The sequence below is a fragment of the Giraffa tippelskirchi genome, chromosome 2 (genome assembly GCF_054371585.1).
Source record: "Giraffa tippelskirchi isolate mGirTip1 chromosome 2, T2T-mGirTip1v1.2.pri, whole genome shotgun sequence".
Classification (NCBI taxonomy): Eukaryota; Metazoa; Chordata; class Mammalia; order Artiodactyla; family Giraffidae; genus Giraffa; species Giraffa tippelskirchi.
This window is the reverse complement of record NC_137276.1, coordinates 156,650,032-156,672,159: the sequence shown is the minus strand read 5'-3', so window position 1 is coordinate 156,672,159 and position 22,128 is coordinate 156,650,032. Positions and strand designations below refer to the sequence as shown.

General features: G+C 40.6%; 1 protein-coding gene and 1 long non-coding RNA gene across 23 annotated transcripts in view; both read right to left on the bottom strand.

The window, feature by feature from the left end:
* LPP (LIM domain containing preferred translocation partner in lipoma) overlaps positions 1–22,128 on the bottom strand; it is a 728,299-nt gene that overhangs the window by 234,518 nt on the left and 471,653 nt on the right. The gene's annotated exons all lie outside the window — the stretch shown is intronic.
* Positions 10,905–12,400, bottom strand: LOC145524467 (uncharacterized). Its single transcript, XR_014067554.1, has 2 exons — positions 12,337–12,400; positions 10,905–12,071 (listed from the first exon to the last, which is right to left on the bottom strand). It is a non-coding gene; the product is annotated as an uncharacterized LOC145524467 (long non-coding RNA).

Sequence of the window (22,128 nt, the reverse complement as noted above, 5' to 3'; positions counted from 1 at the left end):
AGCCAGGCTGCCTTGATGAATCTTCTAAGTTGAAAGGCATAGGTCAAATCATTTGACCAAAGATGAGGCTGTGAATCATTTTGATCTCCAAGTCCCATCTCTGTAAGGATGGGTTAATAATGTAATACACTTCAGAGAGTCACTGGCTCAAAAGACATCAAATTGTAAGTGAGCAAATGGTGAAATATGAATGTGTTCTCATGTCTCTTGGGTACAAACAGGAATATGTGACATTGCTTTGGAAGTTTTAAAACACTAGAGAAATATTAATAATTGCTGACTTTAGGAGTCTCGGTTTATAAGCTTCTTTAGTTAGGGCACTTACTCAGATATTCGTGAATGAACTGGCCAACACTTGATAAATAGTGCCTGGCAAAGTTGGCATTCTGAGATTGAATGACTGGATAAATGAATAAGAATGATAAGATCTTAGCGGAATTAATGTAAATGATTGCATTTCTGATAAAACATTAACTGTGGAATTATAGGATGGGTCAGATATTTCCAAATAAGACAGAGGTTAAGATAAAATTATACACGGATGCAAAATTGGTAGGTTTCCACTTACTTCTTCAACAAAACTGATCCTTGTTGCAAAGGAAAAGACATGCTGGCCTCAAGACATGTATTTTTAAAATTTTATTTAGGAACAAAATAATATGCTAGCTATATTTAGAAAGGAAATTACAATTTTCTAATAAAACAGTAACTACTCAAACATGAATTGTAGGAACTATGATGAAATAAAGTGTTTTACCAGAACCTTTCTTTATTTTGTCCTAAAATTTGTCCCTTCAGATTATCTGGAAATTTTACATTTTCTAGAACTTAACAATATTCAGCACAGACAAAGGACATGTAATATTTACAATAGTATTCGACACACTCAATTCCATTAAAATGATAGTTTGATAGGCCAAACCAGGCACACAGTAACAAAATCTGAATTTGAGAGGAACCAGAAAAAAGAAAAACCCTGCACAATTCTCAGGCAACCCTTTATCACAATCAGTCTTAGAGCTCCACAAATCCAGACAGTGGTTCTCCAAAGACATAGGAGTAGGAAGATAGATTCCTCCAGCGGGCTTAATGCACTGGGGGTGGTTTTAGTGGTCACAGTGGCACTCTTCTCACACGCTAGTAAAGTAATGTTTAAAATTCTCGAAGCCGGGCTTCAGCAATACGTGAACCGTGAACTTCCAGATGTTCAAGCTGGTTTTAGAAAAGGCAGAGGAACCAGAGATCAAATTGTCAACATCCGATGGATCATCGAAAAAACAAGAGAGTACCAGAAAAACGTCTATTTCTGCTTTATTGACTATGTCAAAGCCTTTGACTGTGTAGATCACCAGAAACTGGAAAATTCTGAAAAAGATGGGAATACCAGACCACCTGACCTGCCTCTTGAGAAACCTGTATGCAGATCAGGAAGCAACAGTTAGAACTGGACATGGAACAACAGACTGGTTCCAAATAGGAAAAGGAGTATGTCAAGGCTGTATATTGTCACCCTGCTTATTTAACTTATATGCAGAGTACATTATGAGAAACGCTGGGCTGGAAGAAACACAAGCTGGAATCAAGACAGCTGGGAGAAATATCAATAACCTCAAATATGCAGATGACACCACCCGTATGGCAGAAAGTGAAGAATAACTAGAGAGCCTCTTGATGAAAGTGAAAGAGGAGAGTGAAAAAGTTGGCTTATAGCTCAACATTCAGAAAACTAAGATCATGGTATCCGGTCCCATCATTTCATGGCAAATAGATGAGGAAACAGTGGAAACAGTGGCTGACTTTATTTTTCTGGGCTCCAAGATCACTGCAGATGGTGACTGCAGCCATGAAGTTAAAAGACGCTTACTCCTTGGAAGGAAAGTTATGACCAACCTGGACAGCATATTAAAAAGCAGAGATATTACTTTGCAAACAAAGGTCCGTCTAGTCAAGGCTATGGTTTTTCCAGTGGTCATGTATGGATGTGACAGTTGGACTATAAAGAAAGCCGAGCACTGAAGAATTGAGGCTTTTGAATTGTGGTGTTGGAGAAGACTCTTGAGAGTCCCTTGGACTGCAAGGAGATCCAACCAGTCCATCCTAAAGGAGATCAGTCCTGGGTGTTCATTGGAAGGACTGATGTTCAAGCTGAAACTCCAATACTTTGGTCACCTGATGTGAAGAGCTGACTCATGGGAAAAGACCCTGATACTGGGAAAGATTGAGGGCAGGAGGAGAAGGGGATGACAGAGGATGAGATGGCTGGATGGCATCACCGACTCAATGGACATGGGTTTGGGTGGACTCAGGGAGTTGGTGATGGACAGGGAGGCCTGGCGTGCTGCAGTTCATGGGGTCGCAAAGAGTCGGACACGACTGAGTGACTGAACTGAACTGAACTGCATGTGTGTGTGGCGAGGTGCTACTGGGTGAGACCAAGCATGTCATTGTGCTGCCATGCACTAGACATTTTCAAACACTGAGGAACTCTCTTGCCCTAAGTGTGAATAACATCACCTGAAAAGTACTAGCTGCTGCTAAGTCGCTTCAGTCGTGTCCGACTCTGTGCGACCCCACAGACGGCAGCCCACCAGGCTCCGCCGTCCCTGGGATTCTCCAGGCAAGAATACTGGAGTGGGGTGCCATTTTCTTCTCCAGTGCATGAAAGGGAAAAGTGAAAGTGAAGTTGCTCAGTCGTGTTTGACTCTTAGCGACCCCATGGACTGTAGCCCACCAGGCTCCTCCGTCCATGGGATTTTCCAGGCAAGAGTACTGGAGTGGGGTGCCATTGCCTTCTCCGGAAAAGTACTAGACTATGCCCTAATTCACTCCTCAGCCTTCCGTAAGTTTCATCTTTGGTATCATTTCTGTGGCTATTCTGATGGTTCATTTGATGTGTCAACTTGACTGGGCTAAGGGATGCCCAAGTAGCTGCTAAAATATTATTTCTGGGTTTTTCTATGAACGTGTCTCTGGATCCAATTAGCATTTGAATCAGTAGACCAGAAGATTGTCCCTCACCTGTGTGGGTGGACCTCGTCCAGTCCACTGAGGACCTGAGTAGGTTAAAAGGTGGAGAAAGGGCACATTTTCTCTCTGCTGGAGCTGGGACATCCATTTCCTTGGCCCTCTAGTATCAGTGCTCCGGGGTTCTCGGGCTTTTGGACTCAGACCAGGACTTAAGCCATCAGTTGCCTCCCCACCCCCAACCCCACCCCCCTCCATTCTGGATTCTGACTTAATTATACCAACACCTTTCCTGGTTCTCTAGCTTTCAGACTGCAGACTGTGGGACTTCTCAGCCTCCATAACTGCTTGAGCCAATTCCTATAAAACTATATGGACAGCCTGTTGGATCTGTTTCTCTGGAAAATCCTAATATACCTTTCACTTGAAAAAAATTAATCATTGGCCAAAAAGAACACTAACATAACAGACAAAACAGAAGATATTAACAGGCTCAAAATTAGAGATTTTATTTTTTTCATAAACTAGAGGACATAGCCAGTAGGTCAATGGATCTCTCTCACACACATACCATTTCCCTTTCTCTTTCTCAAATGAAAAAGGTAAGTTAAATTTTAAAAAAAATTGTTCTGATAAGGCCACTGAGTATATTAAAGTGTTAGAATACACAGGCCTTGAACTTCAGTTTTAATAATGGACATCTTGATAAATCAAAGAAATAGGTCAGCTTGAAACATGTTGTGTGATTTTCTTTGTTCATTCATTCAAATAAGGTTATGGAACGCCTTCTAGGTTTTATGCATTTAGCAGTATATCAACATGAGTCACTAAAAAGCTCATTTTCATGGAGCCTGACATCTAAGAAGGGTGCTAAGACATGCAGATGACTAAAAGAAGCAGGAGATGAAAACTTACATTACAGGTGTATGATCAAGGGTAAGAGGAATTCAGAGTGGGGCATTCACTCGTAGCTCAAGATCTGAAAAGGCTCACAGGGCAGGTGACACCTGAAAACAAAACGTTCCTCTTCTACTCACCCTGTCACTCTGAGTATGGCATGTGGTAGTGATGCACAGCTTATAATGGAATGAGTGTGCAAACCAGGTATCATTTGATGGTATAAATGCTGCAGTCAATGTTATTATAGTACCTTGCAAAAGCACTATCCCCAATTACAGAATTCAAAAAAATCATCCTGAAGACACAAATGACAATAGTTGCCTTTTTCCCACTTATGATAGTTTTTTACATTGAATTAGAAAACAAGGTCATGGCATGGTGTTCTGAAAATGCCTGTAATATTTATCATGTGTACATATACCACATGTAATAGCCATGTTACTTGTAGCTTTAAGCACTAACATGTGTGATACTTAATGTGACAAAGTAAGGTGGAGAAGAGAATAACAAAAACTTCTTTGAAAGAACTTATCTTTAATTTATTAGGAGCAAAGGGATTTAGAAGGCAAAAAAAAAAAAGTGTCTCCTGTGGAAACACTTCATTTACTCAACAGCTTGAAATCTTTACTGAGGATAATCTTTAATGTGAAGTTCCCCAGCCTCTTTTTGGAGTCTGTATACTACAATTAAAGGAAATATGAAGCCTACCAGCCAGGGACACCAGGGCCTTTTAACCATCCAGACCTGAGAGGCCTGAATTTAAAACAAGAGTGGGACATTCACATACAGGTTCATGCTCAGATAGAGACAATTTCCACTAATTTTCATCCCACTCCCAACACTTGTCCTAGGTTCTTTCTTCTATCTTGCTTCTGCTTTCCCTATGTTCCCCCCGCCCGCAACCCCCAGGGGACTTATACTGGCTTCTGTTCCATTTGACAACACCTTGTCAATTAGATGCATTCCATTCAGTTCAGAAGTTCATTAAATTCAGATAACACACCATTCTTGCAAGCTGACTGATGTTTATTAATGTAACATGCGAAATGAGTAATTCACCAGAGAATGTGAGCCTTTCTTTGCATTGCTCAGACACCTAGAACAATGCAGTCTGTCTGGAATTCTTCAGGGACTTAATATTATTTACATATTTAAAGAATCTTGGAAAGTCCCATGCCTTTGAAAAATTCAGGAATGTGTGCATGTGCAAAGATAAATTAGATAGAGACAACATGATGACTCACAGCCCTAAATAGCTTTAACTTTTGTGTCTATGTTGTGAGGGGTGGAGAAGGAAAGGGAACAGGCAAGAGGCAATAAGAAGTTCTTAACGTAATTAAATGTTGGGGTTTTCAAATAATGTTTGAGATTATTAACAGCTACAAAACTAAATTTAATACTAACTGCAATTTTCAGAGTTATTTTTGCTTATGTGTTTTGTCATTAACCTGGCGTTTTCTATTATGCTTTTCAGAAGAATAGATAAATAAACATAAATGAAACAAATTTTAATCGATCTGTCAGTCCTCAATCACATAACCTTGCCAGCAGGAAAGATTTCCAAGTTACATGGAACTGAAAGAACTGGAACTCAGGGTAGGGCATATATTCGCCACTCAAATCTTTATAATGTGATGATGAGCGGAAGCCCAGTGATGGCATATCACTTCAGAACAAGTAAAGCTAAGCAGTTTTACCTCAAGGAAAATTGTTTAAATGCCTACCACCCACTGGGTACTCTTAGACTCTGAGATAAATCCCTTTCTCTTTGGGAATTTACAGTTTAGGAAGAAACCAACAAGTATCATGTGTGTGTAACTGAGAGCCATTATTTAAATATTGCTAATGTTCCATATATAATCAGAAGATTGAGCTGCTGGTGCTCTTCCTTTCTCTCCGCTCTCTCTCTTTGATGACACTAACGGCAGGTGTTGAAATATCATCGTGTGTACAAGTTTGATTACTGCAGCAATGGTCAATAACTTTACTATAGAGTTAAGACAGAAATCAAGCACCGAATTCAGAAATCACTGAATTTCTCTCTTAAAGAAAGTAGGGAAAACCACTAGACCATTCAGGTATGACCTACATCAAATCCCTTATGATTATACAGTAGAAGTGAGAAATAGATTCAAGGGATTAGACAGAGTGCCTGATGAACTATGGACAGAGGTTTGTGACATTGTACAGGAGACAGGGATCAAGACCATCCCCAAGAAAAAGAAATGCGGAAAAGCAAAATGGCTGTCTGAGGAGGTCTTACAAATAGCTGAGAAACAAAGAGAAGCAAAAAGCAAAGGAGAAAACGAAAGATATTCCAATTTGAATGCAGAGTTCCAAAGAATAGCAAGGAGAGATAAGAAAGCCTTTCTCAGCAATCAATGCAAAGAAATAGAGGAAAACAACAGAATGGGAAAGACCAGAGTAGAGATCTCTTCAAGAAAATTAGAGATACCAAGGTAACATTTCATGCAAAGATGGGCTCAACAAAGGACAGAAATTGTATGGACCTAACAGAAGCAGAAGGTAATAAGAAGAGGTGGCAAGAATACACAGAAGAACTGTACAAAAAAGATCTTCATGACCCAGATAATCACGATGGTATCATCACTCACCTAGAGCCAGACATCGTGGAATGTGAAGTCAAGTGGGCTTTAGGAAGCATCACTATGAACAAAGCTAGTGGAGGTGGTGGAATTTCAGTTGAGCTATTTCAAATCCTGAAAGATGATGCTGTGAAAGTGCTGCACTCAATATGCCAGCAAATTTGGGAAACTCAGCAGTGGCCACAGGACTGGAAAAGGTCAGTTTTCACTCCAATCCCAAAGAAAGGCAATGCCAAAGAATGCTCAAACTACCGTGCAATTGCATTCATCTCATGTGCTAGCAAAGTAATGCTCAAAATTCTTCAATAGTATGTGAACCGTGCACTTCCAGATGTTCAAGCTGGTTTTAGAAAAGGCAGAGGAACCAGAGATCAAATTGCCAACATTCGCTGGATCATCGAAAAAGCAAGAGAGTTCCAAAAGAACATCTACTTCTGCTTTATTGATTATGCCAAAGCCTTTGACTGTGTGGATCACCAGAAACTGTGGAAATTTCTGAAAGAGATGGGAATACCAGATCACCTGACCTGCCTCTTCAGAAATCTGTATGCAGGTCAGGAAGCAACAGTTAAAACTGGACATGGAACAACAGACTGGTTCCAAATAGGAAAAGGCGTACGTCAAGGCTCTATATTGTCACCTGCTTATTTAACTTATACACAAGGTACATCATGAGAAATGCTGGGCTGAATGAAGCACAAGCTGAAATCAGCATTGCCGGGAGAAATATCAATAACTTCAGATCTGCAGATGACACCACCCTTATGGCGGAAAGTGAAGAAGAACTAAAGAGCCTCTTGATGAAAGTGAAAGTGGAGAGTGAAAAAGTTGGCTTAAAGCTCAACTTTCAGAAAACTAAGATCACGGCATCTGGTCCCATCACTTCATGGGAAATAGATGGGGAAACAGTGGAAACAGTGTCAGACTTTATTTTTTTGGGCTCCAAAATCACTGCAGATGTTGACTGCAGCCATGAAATTAAAAGATGCTTGCTCCTTGGAAGAAAAGCTATGACCAACCTAGACAGCTTATTAAAAAGCAGAGACATTACTTTGCCAACAAAGGTGTGTCTATGCAAGGCTATGGTTTTTCCAGTAGTCATGTATGGATGGAGAGTTGGACTATAAAGAAACCTGAGCACCAAAGAATTGATGCTTTTGAACTGTGGTGTTGAAGAAGACTCTTGAGAGTCCCTTGGACTGCAAGGAGATCCAACCAGTCTATCCTAAAGGAGATTAGTTCTGAGTGTTCATTGGAAGGACTGATGTTGAAGCTGAAACTTCAATACTTTGGCCACCTGATGTGAAGAGCTGACTCATCTGAAAAGACCCTGATGCTGGGAAAGATCGAAGGTGGGAGGAGAAGGGGACGGCAGAGGATGAGATGGCTGGATGGCATCACCGACTCAATGGACATGAGTTTGGGTGGACTCAGGGAGTTGGTGATGGACAGGGAGGCCTGGCGTGCTGCAGTCCATGGGGTTGCAAAGAGTCGGACATGGCTGAGCAAATGAACTGAACTGAACTGAACAGTTATTAAATACCTAGATTACATTTGCTAACAAAGACGTATATATGCTGCCAGCTCTGTGGTCATAAGAGCACCTTGTATTTCTTGTAAGACCATTAAAAATTTTCAAGTCATTCTATCATTTCTCTTGCAACTTTCAAGGCTAAGTGTTGTGTGGAAATACGGCCCTAAAGGATCATCAAGTAACTCTTTTGACTCAAAGGCAAACATAATCAGCCTAAAACACCAGGTCAGCAGTGAAGTCAGCAGCAAGCAAGGACTTCATTGTCACAGTTTTCTGATTTTGGAAGGAGAACAGCTAAAGTTCCCCAAAGTAAGAGATGCTGAAACATCAAACACACATATAGATGGCACACTCATATCTTTTGTATTGTTAGTCCACAGAAAATCTCTGAACTTCATAAATCCTCAGATAGAAAGCATGCCTTAAAAAAAAAAACAACACATGGAGCAGTACAAATGCCAGGGAGAAGCAGCTAAACGTTATTTGCAGAGTAGGACTGGAAGATTGGAGAAGGGTGGAGCATAAAAAGGATATTGTTTGTTTTACACCTATTAGTCCTACCAGACTTGTTGAACTAGAAAATGTATTATTTAAATTTTTTTAAAAAGAGAAAAAGCTTGAGAAATATGGAGCATCTAAATGACAAGATTGCACAGCAAAGGAAACCATAAACAAAACAAAGTGACAGCTGATGGAATGGGCAAAAATAATTACAAATGATGTGATGGACAAGGGAATAATTTCCTAAATATAGAGTTCATACAGCTCAATATAAAAAATTAAAATAAAAAATTTGGCAGAAGTCTTAAATAGACATTTTTCCAAAGACATATAGATGGCCAACATGAAAAAATTCTAAACATCACTAGAGAAATGCAAATCAAGACTACTCACATGGGTCAGGATGGTCACTGTTAAAAAGTCTACAAATAATAAATGCTAGAGAGGGTGTAGAGAAAAGGAGAATCCTACAATGTCAGTTGGAACATAAATTAGTTCAGCCATTATGGAAAAGAGTATGGAGGTTCTTTTAAAAACTAAAAATAAATTAAAACTACCATGTGATTGAGCTATCCCACTCCTGTGTATACATCTGGAAAAGATGAAAACTTTAATTTGAAAATATACACGCACTGAAATGTTCATAGCAGCACTATTCACAATAGCCAAGGCATGAAAGCCACCTATTAATACATGTCCACTAACAGAGGAATGGATGAAGAATATGGGATACACACAATGGAATATTACTCAGCCATTAAAATGAATGAAACAATGCCATTTGCAGCAACATGGATGGACCTACAGATTATCATACCAAGTGAAGAATATAAGACAGAGTAAGACAAATATCAACATGATATCACATATGTAGAATCTAAGAAAATGACACAAATGAACTCATTTATAAAACAGAAATCTACTCACAGCCATAGGAAACAAATTATAGTTACCAAAGGGTAAGGGGGAGAGGGATAAATTAGGAGTATGGTATTAACAGATACATACTACTATACATAAAATAGATAAACAAGGACCCACTGCATAGCATGAGGAACTATACCCAGTATTTTGTAATAACTTAAAATGGAAAAGAATCTGAAAATTATATATATATATACACATATACAAACAAATATATAACTGAATCACCTTGCTGTTTACCTGAAACTAACACAACATTGTCAGTCAACTGTAATTCAACAACAACAAAAAAATTAAGATAAACATCACTTACTTATTTATCATCAGTCACTGTGCTGATTAATAAATATATAAAGTGCGAAAGTGCTAGTCATTTGGTCACGTCTGACTCTTTGCCACCCCATGGACTGTAGCCCGCCAGGCTCCTCTGTCCATGGAATTTCCCAGGCAAGAATACTAGAGTGGGTTGCCATTCCCTTCTCCAGGGAATCTTCTTGACTGAGGGATCGAACCCAGATCTCCTGCATTGCAAGCAGGTTCTTTACTGTTGGAGCCATATAAGATAACCCCAAGGAGGTCAAGGAGATCAAAGTTCAGTAGGAATATTAAGACATCCTCCTGTCAGGTGCACCATTACATGTTTTTATATGTCACTGTTTAGTTTACAGAGCTATTCTCACAGGGCTCTAAGAGAGGTTCCGTAACATGCTGCGGGCATACAGAGGGAGAAATTATTTCCATCTGGAGGAATCTGTGAAGGTGTCACAGAGGTGGTATTTTTGAGCTTGGCTAACCTAGATTTTTTTTTTTTTTTAAGAGTATTCTTCACAGAGAAACAATTTGATTAAAGCAGAGAAATGGATGATATAGGTTAGTATGCATAAGGACCAGCTCTTAGAGCATTGGGTAAACTGTGGGGATTGCGAAGAAAAAACTGGAAAAGATAACAGAGAGATAACAACAAAAAGCCCATGGACATTAGGCTCTGGCAGTCAGGCTTCTTTCCATTGTTGTGGGAAGCTGTTCAAAGTGAAATTAATGAGTAGCAAAGTAACTAAGCAAAATGAAAAAGCATATAAAAGATAAAGTTAGTAGCAGTAAGGCTAAATTTATCTCAGCCTGTGATCAGTGACTGAGGAAGGCCAAGTGTTGCAACTAACGTCAGGGCAAACATTTTTGAAGTTATAGTTATAATAGCAGTCACCAAATTCTTTGACATTTTATACTGTGTTTTTTACCCAGATCAAAGTAAAACCACTGTAAATAAGTATCTTATGCACTTTGTTTTTGGGTGTACATGCTTTGACAGCTCTGGGAAACTAATATATCACTAGAGAATGAAGGAGAATGTGCAGACAGGAGGGGAAAGAGCAGAAAATAACTGAATTCAGATATGATATCCTGGGACAACTTAAAGCCCGCAAACAACTAGGCAACTAATAAAATATCCAAAAACTTGCAAAACATCCCATGGAAATGGGCCAACTCAGACTCTATTTGGAAAGTCCTGTGAGAAAGTAGGAATCTGGCATTCTCTTCAAAGGAAGTAACAGAATCTCCTTTTGAACAGCTCTTGAATGTGTGGTTAGCTCGAAGCAGGATCATGTAGTAGAAAGAATAGGTGCTGTGATATCGGAAAGCCTGGGCTTGACTTTCTCACTTTATATTTTACTGGTTCTGGGATCTTGAGAAAGTCTCTTCCCCAGTCTCCTCACCCCTTTCCTCAGAACTACTGTGAACCTCCAAGGTCAATGTTAGGCATTTGTCACTAATATTCCCTCCAGCGGAGAGTTTGCTTGGAACCTCCATTCCAAATGGAGAAAATGAGCTTGATTTGCTCGATCTCAAGCCTAAGAAGAAGGGCTCCAAAACCCGTCCAGATTTAACTACTAGAAATGGCTCACTGGCCAGTACACGTGGTCTGATGTCATGGGCTGTAATTTGGGAAAAAACAGAAGCTTAGCCACGAGGCCTTGGCAGGTGAGCAAAAAGGTTGTCGCTGTGCTTTCCCACCACACTTTGTTTTTAAATGTAATTGTTTGTTTGCTTTTCTTGAGTCTGCACAATCTGTTCTCTGATTTGCGATCTCAAACAGTTTGCTACTGCTTCACGGCTTTGAAGATCAGCTTCAAGAAACGACACCAACGAGCTGTCACAGACAGTGAGCATTAAAGCTGCCAGTATCTGCAAGCACCACCAAAGGAAGGAGTCCTCAAGTGTGTCTTCAGGACGCTCACGTAGAGGCCTGGTAGCACCTGGATATTCCTCGGCATGGGGCTTCTTACATCAAAGTGTTTTCTAAGTGTGAGAGTTTTACTGCTTGTTATTTGGGCGAAGAAACATCAACATCACAGGTTGATGTTTTCTGAAGTCACGGTTAAAAGGCGCACAGAGTAAATTTTGCCTGAAAAGTTCAGACCAATGTCAGGATTATCTAAGATAAATAAATTTGTAGTTGAGCCAACTCTCTCTAACTGCTGGTAGATATCTTTCTCAATTCTTTGAGAAGAACTCATTTCATCTACTAGAAGCCTAAGGCTGGAAACAACCTCCATGGTGCTCTATTCAAGCCACAATCTCTGCTTCCTTTGATGAATTCCCATGGCAATCTTCCAGTTTCTCCAGAGATGGAAATCTCATTCCTTTCAAAAGTAATGGAGCCTTCTTTCAGATGGCCATGTATTGGTCTTCCTGTCATTGAGCTAATCTATGTGTCTTCCATGTACCTTTCACTTATCACTATTACATAGTGATGCTTATTAAGTAATCTCCCCAATTCTCTCTGCCAGTTTTGCCTTATTCATTTTGTAAAACCTATCTTAAACTTCATTTCTTCTAGAAGCTCAGCAAGACTATTCGACCCTTTTTGGATATCCCTTCCCTCATCTCAAACCTGATAATGCTTACCAAGCTCTGGGCTCTTTCCCCCAGGCTAGTAGGAACTAGATCTTCTTTTCTGGACATTCTTACCCTGAAGAGAGGAACATGGGGCATATTTTAGACCCACACAGATATTAACATGACTGGATCATGCAGATGTGTCAGTGAAAGGGATAGTACAACAAACCCTTCAATGAAGAACAAAACATAAGCCTACGAACACTTCATTTTGCATCTTCTGTTCATAGTTTACTTCCCAAAGATATTCATGCCTTCACCCAATGAATAACTTCCACCATTTTATTTTACACACACACACACACACACACACACACATATATTTTTTTCAGATAAACTATGTCTCCTCCTACCCAACCCCAGGGCTAATGTCCCCTTCTACAGGAGGCCATCCCAACACTCTGAAATCCCTGGACTGTCCTCCCCACTGACTGATTAAAGGGACAGCAGGCGGACATGGTCTAAAGCTCCTCTGTGAAGGGATCTTGGTACTTGTAGATGTAGATTCTCCCATCCTCAGCCACCAATCCAGGCAGGGGCTGGCTAAGCTTTTGGAGACCATGAAGAAACCCAGCAGGACTGAGAAATATTGATGGATTTCATCATTTTGCTGAGTGCAGCGCTTAAGCATGTAGTTATTTGCAGAAAATTGCAGAAAATTGCTCCATTTGGTATTGTCATTGATTTGTGGAAACATGTGGAGTTTGTGTGTGTGTGTGTGTGTGTGTGTGTGTGTACAGACAAATCAGAGAGAGAGAGAGAGTTTGACTGTCTGCATTTTGAGGGTTTGCTGATTTTCACCCTAGAGTCTGTGGGAATCTTGAAGTAAAACATGGCTACATTCATAAGAAGTGCCATTTTTAAGCCATACTAACAAACATAGGTAGATTTAATCTGCAGAATTCCCTACCTCCCTAAGTGCACATAGCATTGCTGACATAATGGAGATGAATATGAGTAAACTCCAGGAGACAGTGGAGGACAGAGGAGCCTGGCATGCTGCAGTCCATGTGGTTACAAAGAATCCAATAAGACTTAGTGACTGAACAATAGCTAAGTGTACTCATACTAATTCCTCTATCAGGAATGCCACTCTCCTAAAACTCCCTGTCATGAGGTCACTAATTGCCCAAGTTCAGTGGGTAAGACCCTATCAATACCACTTTCCTCTGGAACCTCCTTTCAACTTCCAAAGGACATTGCTCCTCTTCATGGACCTTAATATACTCTGGTTTCTAATCCATTTGTATATTGATACAAATTGATTGGATTTATCTTTTGAATAAACCACAATATTCTTGCTAGGTCTAGGCACAGTATGAGGTCTTCAGAAAACCTAGCATAACTTTTATTTGTAAAGTATAAAATAGGGGCCATGGACATTTAATAAAGCAAGCAATGAAATACCTTCTTGAGTCTAAGCTCACAGAGGACAGGGGCTGCTGGTTGGTATGGTAACCTCACACTCCTTTCCAGCACCAGGCAATGGCAATAGTGGCAAATCACTATCTGAGCTCAGTTTATAAGCCTGAGGACAGATATAATAGGACAATCAACTAAAGACATATCAGTTCAGTTCAGTCGCTCAGTTGTGTCCGACTCTTCGTGATCCCATGAATCGCAGCACGCCAGGCCTCCCTGTCTATCACCAACTCCCGGAGTCCACCCAAACCCATGTCCATCGAGTCGGTGATGCCATCCAACCATCTCATCCTCCGTCGTCCCCTTCTCCTCCTGCCCTCAATCTTTCCCAGCATCAGGGTCTTTTCCAATGAGTCAGCTCTTTGCATCAGGTGGCCAAAGTATTGGAGTTTCAGCTTGAACATCAGTTCTTCCAATGAACACCCAGGACTGATCTCCTTTAGGATGGACTGGTTGGATCTCCTTGCAGTCCAAGGGACTCTCAGGAGTCTTCTGCAACACCACAGTTCAAAAGCATCAATTCCTTGGCGCTCAGCTTTCTTTATAGTCCAACTCTCACATCCATACATGACCACTGGAAAAACGATAGCCTTGACTAGACAGACCTTTGTTGGCAAAGTAATGTCTCTGCTTTTTAATATGCTGTCTAGGTTTATAACTAAAATCCATGAGCAGATGCTATCCAACTACTGACTGTCATTTCTTAATTAGTGAGAAAATAGGCAAGGTTAAAATATATATAAAACAAAAACCAACAAAGAAAATACATTTATTTCATAAACCAAATGATTGGGGACTGTATACATGACCGTGATTGGTTGCACTGGGGTAGGTGCTTTAGAAATGTCTATCTTTTTTTTCTTGCGGATGCACTGGGTCTTCCTTGCTGCACATGGGCTTTCTCTAGTTGTGGCCAGTGGGGGCTACTCTCTAGTTACTGTGGTATGTGGGCTTCTCATTGCAGTGGCTTCTCTTGTTGCAAGGCAAGGGCTCCAGGATGCGTGGGCTTCAGTAGCTGCACTCAGTAGTTGTGATGCATTGGCTTATTTGTCCTCTGGCATGTGGGATCTTAGTTCCCAAACCAGGAATCAAACTCATGTCCCCTGCATTGCAAGATGGATAGGGAAGTCTCTAGAAACGTCTATCTTTGCAGACTCTGTTATCTTTCACCATCATGTTCCTTCTTCAAGTTAGACCATCTCTTATGAACAAGTGACTTTAGTCTAAGAGTTTCTCTGTAACTCATTTTCCAGAAATCAGGAATTCATGCTTTCATAAAAAGTGAGCTAATTGGAGGTTAGACTCCAAGGCTAGTCCAAAAATTCTATTAAACTGATGATCATGAGAATCGTATTTTCTGAACCCAAAATAGAGAGATGGTATGAAAAGTTCAAGGAGAAGAGAAAAATAATGATAATAACAACAATAACTAAACCTTGCACAGTCAAGGACTGTCCTGAGAACCTATCATGCTCTCACTTAATCCTGATAACAGCCCCCTCAGGAGAGCCCTAGCCCAGAGAAGTTGTGAGAGGTGCTTAAGGTCCAGGCTAGGAAGTTAAGCAGCGAGGTTGGAATCCTTACAGGCTCATTCCAGAACCCATCTCTTAACCTCTATGTTTTATGACTTCTGATTAAGAAAAAATGGACTGAAAGCTCCACTTATTTTTCCCAAGACTATACTTGTTAGGGTAAGAATTTGCAGTATAGTCTGTTCCTTTAGCTGTGAAGGATCATAGGGAAAAGAGAAATTTCTAACATATATTTATAATACAGTGTTAGAGGTTTCCATGACCCAAATTGGACCACTAAAGAGAAAGAGAGGTTTGGGGGGTGCAGAGCTTGAACATTTGAAGCTGGAGATCTATAGAGATGACTGAGCACATAAATGTAAAAGGAGCCTCTGGAATAGGATCTGGTAAGGGGAGTGGACACAAGGATGGAGGCCCATGATGACCAGACTGTGAATAACAGAACTTGGTGAATGGTGGGATTTGAGGCTCCTTTCTCTTCTCTCACATTCCAGGAGGTGTTGGCATTTCACCAGATTCCCCACTCTCTGTCCAAAGCTCCCTTAGTTGAAGGAGGGAAATGTGACATGAGAGGGTGCACCTGGTATAGAGGGTCTATGAGCTGGTATCAGCAACAAAGAAAGGAAAAAGGAGAACAGACAGTAGAGAAAACTCCAAGTGAACAGAGAATAAGAGAAGTCAGTGACAATCTAATGAGATCAGCCATACTTATACAAGAGGAATGCATAGAGAGTCCCAAACATGGGTACTTCAACCAGCAGCATGTACAATAATGCTGGGTGCAACAACATTTCCTGTCAATGTCTGAAATAAAGCAGGTTACTCTAGGGCAGGCAAAGTCAAAGGCCCTTTTCTCTCATCTTTCAGACCAATTACAAGTTCCAGGGAATATTTGTAGACTTAAGTCAGGGAAGTTTGACTCAGGGGGGACAGTCTTGTGGCTTTCGAACCAGAAAAAGTCGAGTCAGGTCTGTTTTACTGTTTACAAGTAATGGAAATTTGAACAAGTAACTTATCTGTCCTGATCAGCCCTCAGTTCTTAATAACATGTAGAAAATTATTATAATCAACTTCTGTTGTAAAGACAAACAAATTATGGATGAATAATATGTCATAAACTGTGATGCAGTTACTAGCATACCAAATTATTTCAAGGTAGAATTGAAGCTACTAGAAATAAAATCTTTGTTTCTACCACTGATCAACTATCAAGGCCCATTCTTCAGACACAAGTGAAATTTTAACAAGCCTGTGATATCTTTCCCAGAATTCCAAGAAGGCAGGGCGCCCCTAGTCTATGCCTCCTCTCTGCCTCTCTATTTTATCTCCCATACAGCATCCATCACTGGGAGAAGCATTTGCTGATTTGCATGTCCCTCTCTGCTAACAGACTGGGAGCTCAGATTGTGTTGTATTTGCCTGAATATCCAGCATCTGGCAGAAATTCCTGAAACATGCAATATCCTTAGAACAAATTGGTAGGAGATGAGGAATTACACTCTATAGATTTCTTATCCATCATTTCTTAGATTAGACTTTTTAATCTTTTTTTTTTTTCTTCTTAATCATTCTGAGTTTTATTCACAGAGTCAGGACCACAGGTTGCATAAATGGAAAAGTATGATTAGGGACATTATAGTTTTGTCCTCTGCTTTCCTTTAGAGATTCATAAGTTTCCCTAGATTGGCAAACTTCTTCTGTAAAGAGCCAGATAGTAAATATTGTAGGGTTTGTGGGCCATTTGGTCTCTGTCGTAACTACACAACTCTTCTGTGCAGAGAGAAATCAGCTCCAGACAGCACAAACAAACGGGTATGACTGAGTTCTGATAAATATTTACAAACACAAGTAGTGGACCAGATTTGGCCCACGAGCCACAGTCTGACCCTTGTCCTAGATACATAACTCAAATCTTTTTTCCTACTATTTCCAGCAGTTCCAAGTCACTCAGATAATGTGAAACACTATGTATCAAATGTCCTATTGCTCCAACAACCAATCCTAAGTTACAACCAAGTGTGTAACACTTGTGAAAATGCTTGTGTCTTGATTTTCAGTCTTTAATCTGACAGCACCTGATATATGTCCACTGAAACTCATCCACAAGGATGGAAGATAACAGAAAAGACAAACAGTGCAACCAATGTGCACATCTCTTGGCTAAGATGAGCAGAAATAAAGATGCAATCACAATGGCGAGAGCCCAGGATTAGAAACAATGTCTCAGTAATAGCAGAAGAATGTATGTCCCCACTTTACCCTAATACAGTGTCCAACATGGAATGAATACATGGTAAACACCCAAAAGATAGATGATGGGGAACCGTGATTCTGGCCCACAGGCATTATTCTCAATAGGAACAGCTAGATTTTATAACGATATCAACTTTAAGAAGTTCTATATGTCTTTTTCTTTAACTCTTTCATGGATCCATAACACTTACTCAGTTGTTTTTGTCTCCATTACCAAATAACAAGTTACTTTCTAGCCAAATTCCCTATCTCTATAAGCATATAGCAAAACATCTGTCATATTGAGGGCATTAACTTTTGCAGAATGAATGAATGGATGGGTAGATTGATAGATGGATAAATGGATAGATGGTTTCAGAGCACCAGTCAGACTATCAAGTGAGGAATTTTTCTGAATATGAAACATATTAGGTGGTAAATTGATAGATAGATAGATAGATAGATAGATAAGTTACAAATAGTAAATGACCACACAGATAAAGAAAAAGGACAAGGCAAAAGTGAAATTCATAATTATTACCTATGGCTGAGGCAAATTCCTTCGGGAAGAATTCATCAAAGTCTCCTTTGTGCTTCCTCGGTATCCTGTTCATTACACCTAGTTCACAAATTTGGAAATAGCAATTTACACATCTGTCTCCATTCCTCGATGATGAGCTCTCTGTGGATAGGAATCATAGATGACTCAGGAATTGATTCCTCTTCTATCTCTGTCTCAGATGCTGCTTCATTTCTTCTGTGGCCCACTGATCTAGGAAAAACCTCCATAGTTCTCTGAAGACTAAATGCTTTTGGATCCCTGACAGGGAATGTAGGGGTTTTGCTGTCACCTCAGTACTAAAACGATGGTCTTTATGTAGGTTGCAATTTCACCTGTGGTTATCACCTCTCACAGAGGGGTGGGTTTCACTGCAGGAGCTCTGAGTTCTCACAGGGTCAAGTCCAGTCTGGGACTTCACAGGTGGCTCAGTGGTAAAGAAACCGCCTGCAATGCAGGAGATGCAGGAGCTGTGGGTTTGATCCCTGGGTCGGGAAGATCCTCTGGAGAAGAGAATGGCAACCCACTCCAGTATTCTTGCCTGGAGAATCCCATGGACAGAGGAGACTGGCAGGTTACAGTCCATGGGATCTCAAAGAGTTGGACGTGACTGAGCACGCACACATTCAAGCCCAGTCTCCTTTGGAGTGGTTAAGAGGAGGGCTGGTTTGGTTATAAATGTTGAAACTAGAAAAGCATTAAGTCAAAGTGCCTCAACTGTTATCTAAACCTGGAGGCCACTCTGGCAGATAGCCCCGTCCCCACTTCCTTCAAGGATGCTCTTTTTTTTTTGGCTTGAGTAGTGACAAAGTAACAATAGTCTGGATGAAGCATCATCGTTCGCCTGTAAATGGTACTGTCTCAGCTAGATTCATTGGAAGTTTAAAGCTATTTTAACTTTAGGGTTTGGGAAACTCTAATTAACTTTTCATTGTCATTTTCTAATGTAAAATTTCCTTTGTTGAATTTACTTAAAATATGGAATATCCTTGATACAAAGAGAACATTCCTGCTATTAAGCTGGACATGACAATGAAATAGCACTTTGACAAGGTAACAGGATGATAACATTTTGTAGCAAACACTTCATATGCCAGAATTAGAATCAAGCAAACACTCCTTTCCTATCCTGAAGCACAGAAAAGAGGGAAGATGTTTTCAGAGAGAGAGAAAACATATTTTTTTTGACACGTGCATCTTAGCTTGGTTACAAGAGCTAAGAAACTGACATAAGCTAGCAACGTGCTGGCCTGAACTGGCTAATAATAAAATAGAAAAGCGAAAATATAAACCCCCAGTGCCAGACCCACCTCGGGTGGAAATTTTCTTGGTACTTGACCATTAAAGTCTACAGTTAACTCTGGAGAAATCTGCCAGCCTCAGGAATACTGAAAACAAATAACTAATGAGGGTATCATTTATGTAAAATAACGGTACCATGCGGAAAATGGTTCTAGAAGCATGGGGGCTAGAGAGAGCAATGGAAGGAAAGGGGGGAAAAAAAAGAGTAGGACAAGAAGACAAAGTTTTCACTGCAGTGGGTCAAAGCTGATATCTTGATGAAAGCTGAGTCAGGCCTACGGTTATCTCATGGTTCCCTCCCCATCCATATTCCTTCTTGAATATCCATTATCTGAAAAGAAGGACGCCACAAGCCAGTCATGAGCACTCACCAGGATCTATCTTCCCATCCTGATTTGGCATTAGGTGAAGCCCTGCTGGCTCAGTGCATTCTCAGGGGCCTGTGTTCATCACCTATACAGTAGAAATAAGGCACTGCCCTTTGGGAGATCATGCTGGTGTTAGAAATAAGTCAACGTCCTTCGTCTAGCTTGCATAGCCTCTATAGAAATAAACACGTAGGCCATTTTCTCCAAGTAATTCTTAGGGAAAGATTAATCTGAAGTCGATGACATCATGTGCTAAGATCAACGCAGAGTGCCAATTTATTAATGGAACGTGAGAGAAGTCCAATACAAATTTTCCTACTTCTGTAGTACTCTATTGTCTATGAAGCACTTTCTCACTGAGTCTCACATTTAAACCTCACCATAGCAGAATGAAACAGGAAAAATAGAAGTACCCTGGATTTCCAAATCAAAACACTGAGATCCAATGAGACCAAATAACTAGAGTCCTATCTTCTGACCGTAGGCCCTGTGTTCTGGCCACAGACTGTGTGGCTCCATTCACCAGTGTTGCTCATCCTTAATTATGAAAGAGTAACACTTTTCGAGAAGTGAATAATATGCTAGAGTAGCCAAGGCAGAGCAGAAAAGGATCAGTCAGGACGACGGTGACACATTCGGGAAATGACCGGCAGTGACCCTTTTCTTGAAAGAATGTGCTTGAGAGAAATTTGGGTGCTCAGATGGTCTCTATTAAATCCTTGTAGCCAGAGTGGAGGCAAAATACTTGCTCTGAGGACTCAAGTGAACGCACACTCTGTCTCATGCCCACATGCCTTTTATTATCTCCTACGGATGTCCAAAGGGGGATGGGGGACGGCAGAGAAAGGCTTCTCTTAGCCTTGGAAGAGCCTCAGTAGCAGCTGTGTCCTGTGGTGTAAACACACTAAATTAAACAAAAACTAAAAGAGGGCAAGAGAAAAGGAGCAAGTGAATCGAGTCTTCTCTTCTGTTTACACTCCTTCCTGACAAATATTTTGTCACTAATGAAAGATCCATTCATGAAGCCCTATCTTCTAATTAGATGCTTCCAACCAGATCCTGCAGCAGAAGCCCCTTAGTCAGATCAGGCCAGGTCCCCTGATATGAAGCACTGGATGAAGATCACAGTTAGGGTCCCGAGGAGGCAGTGGCCTCCACAGGACAGACACAGAGCTGTCATGGCAGGGCTGGGGGTGGGAAGGGCATTGTGCTCATCTCCAAGTGGGGATACACAGGGAAATCCAAAACTGAATAGCCCGAAATAGCAGTCCTAACTGCATAAGAGGAGGGATGAGGGAATGGAAGGAAGTTTTAGCGGAGCATCCATTACAGGCTAAGCACTAAGCCAGGCACTGATATGGTATCTCAATTAATAAAGGCCAGCACCCTGCTTGGCACGGATTATTTACACTAAGGTTCAGGAAGGGGAAGCAACCTAGCTCTACAGAAATATCCAGGAAGTGGCACTGAGATTTGTATTGAGGTCACAATGATTCCAAAGACTGCCTTTGGTCCTTTTCCAGTTGCCTGAGGATTTCCTGGGTTTATGTTTCTAACTCGCAGCACAATGTAATATACAGAAGACATGGGCTTTGTTTCCACCCCAGGAACAATTTAGCCGCCTTCTACCAAGTGAGGGCATCAGACGATATGATTTCTAAGGAAAATTTCAGATTTGATAAGGTAAAAATTCTAGGGAACTCTAGGGGCTTTCTGCACCTAAATGTGGCAAGCTACCAGTGGTTTTGAGGTCACGCTTCACATGCCAGCTAGCCGTGGGTGGGTCTACTTCACATCCTTACCTTTATAAGCTAAAAGCTACCTGACTTCTATGGGCTTCAACTGCCTCATCAGTAACACAGAGACAATAACAACCCTGCTTAACTAACTCAAATTTGCAGGGAGGATCAAGTGAGTTTACAGTACTTTATACACAGAGTCACTTTGTAAATATTATCAGCACTCCTGCTCATCCAAGAGTTAGCTTATAGGATTCCAGAATTGCCTCAGTATGTAAGATGCTGGGCAAGGTTTTAAGACATTGCTGCTCCAGATGATGGACTGAGCTTCTAATGGCCCTTGTTGGCCACTCCCCTGGGTAAATTCTACAGGAACATGGAGGGCAGATAGATATTAGGATCCTAAAGTGAATGACTGAAGCTATATAGTATAGTTCCTCCTCATAATGCCTTATCATAGCAGCAATATCATTCTTTCCTGACAAAAATTCTCTATTTTAAGGAAAGAATATTTTCTCAGCAGGTGAGGGGACAAATATAATGTCAAAATCCGAAGGCATATCAGAAATTATTTAGTTTTACTTCTTTGTTTAAATTTAGGGAATCTGAAAACCAAGTTTTGGGAGATATGAACAAAGGTGTAAGAT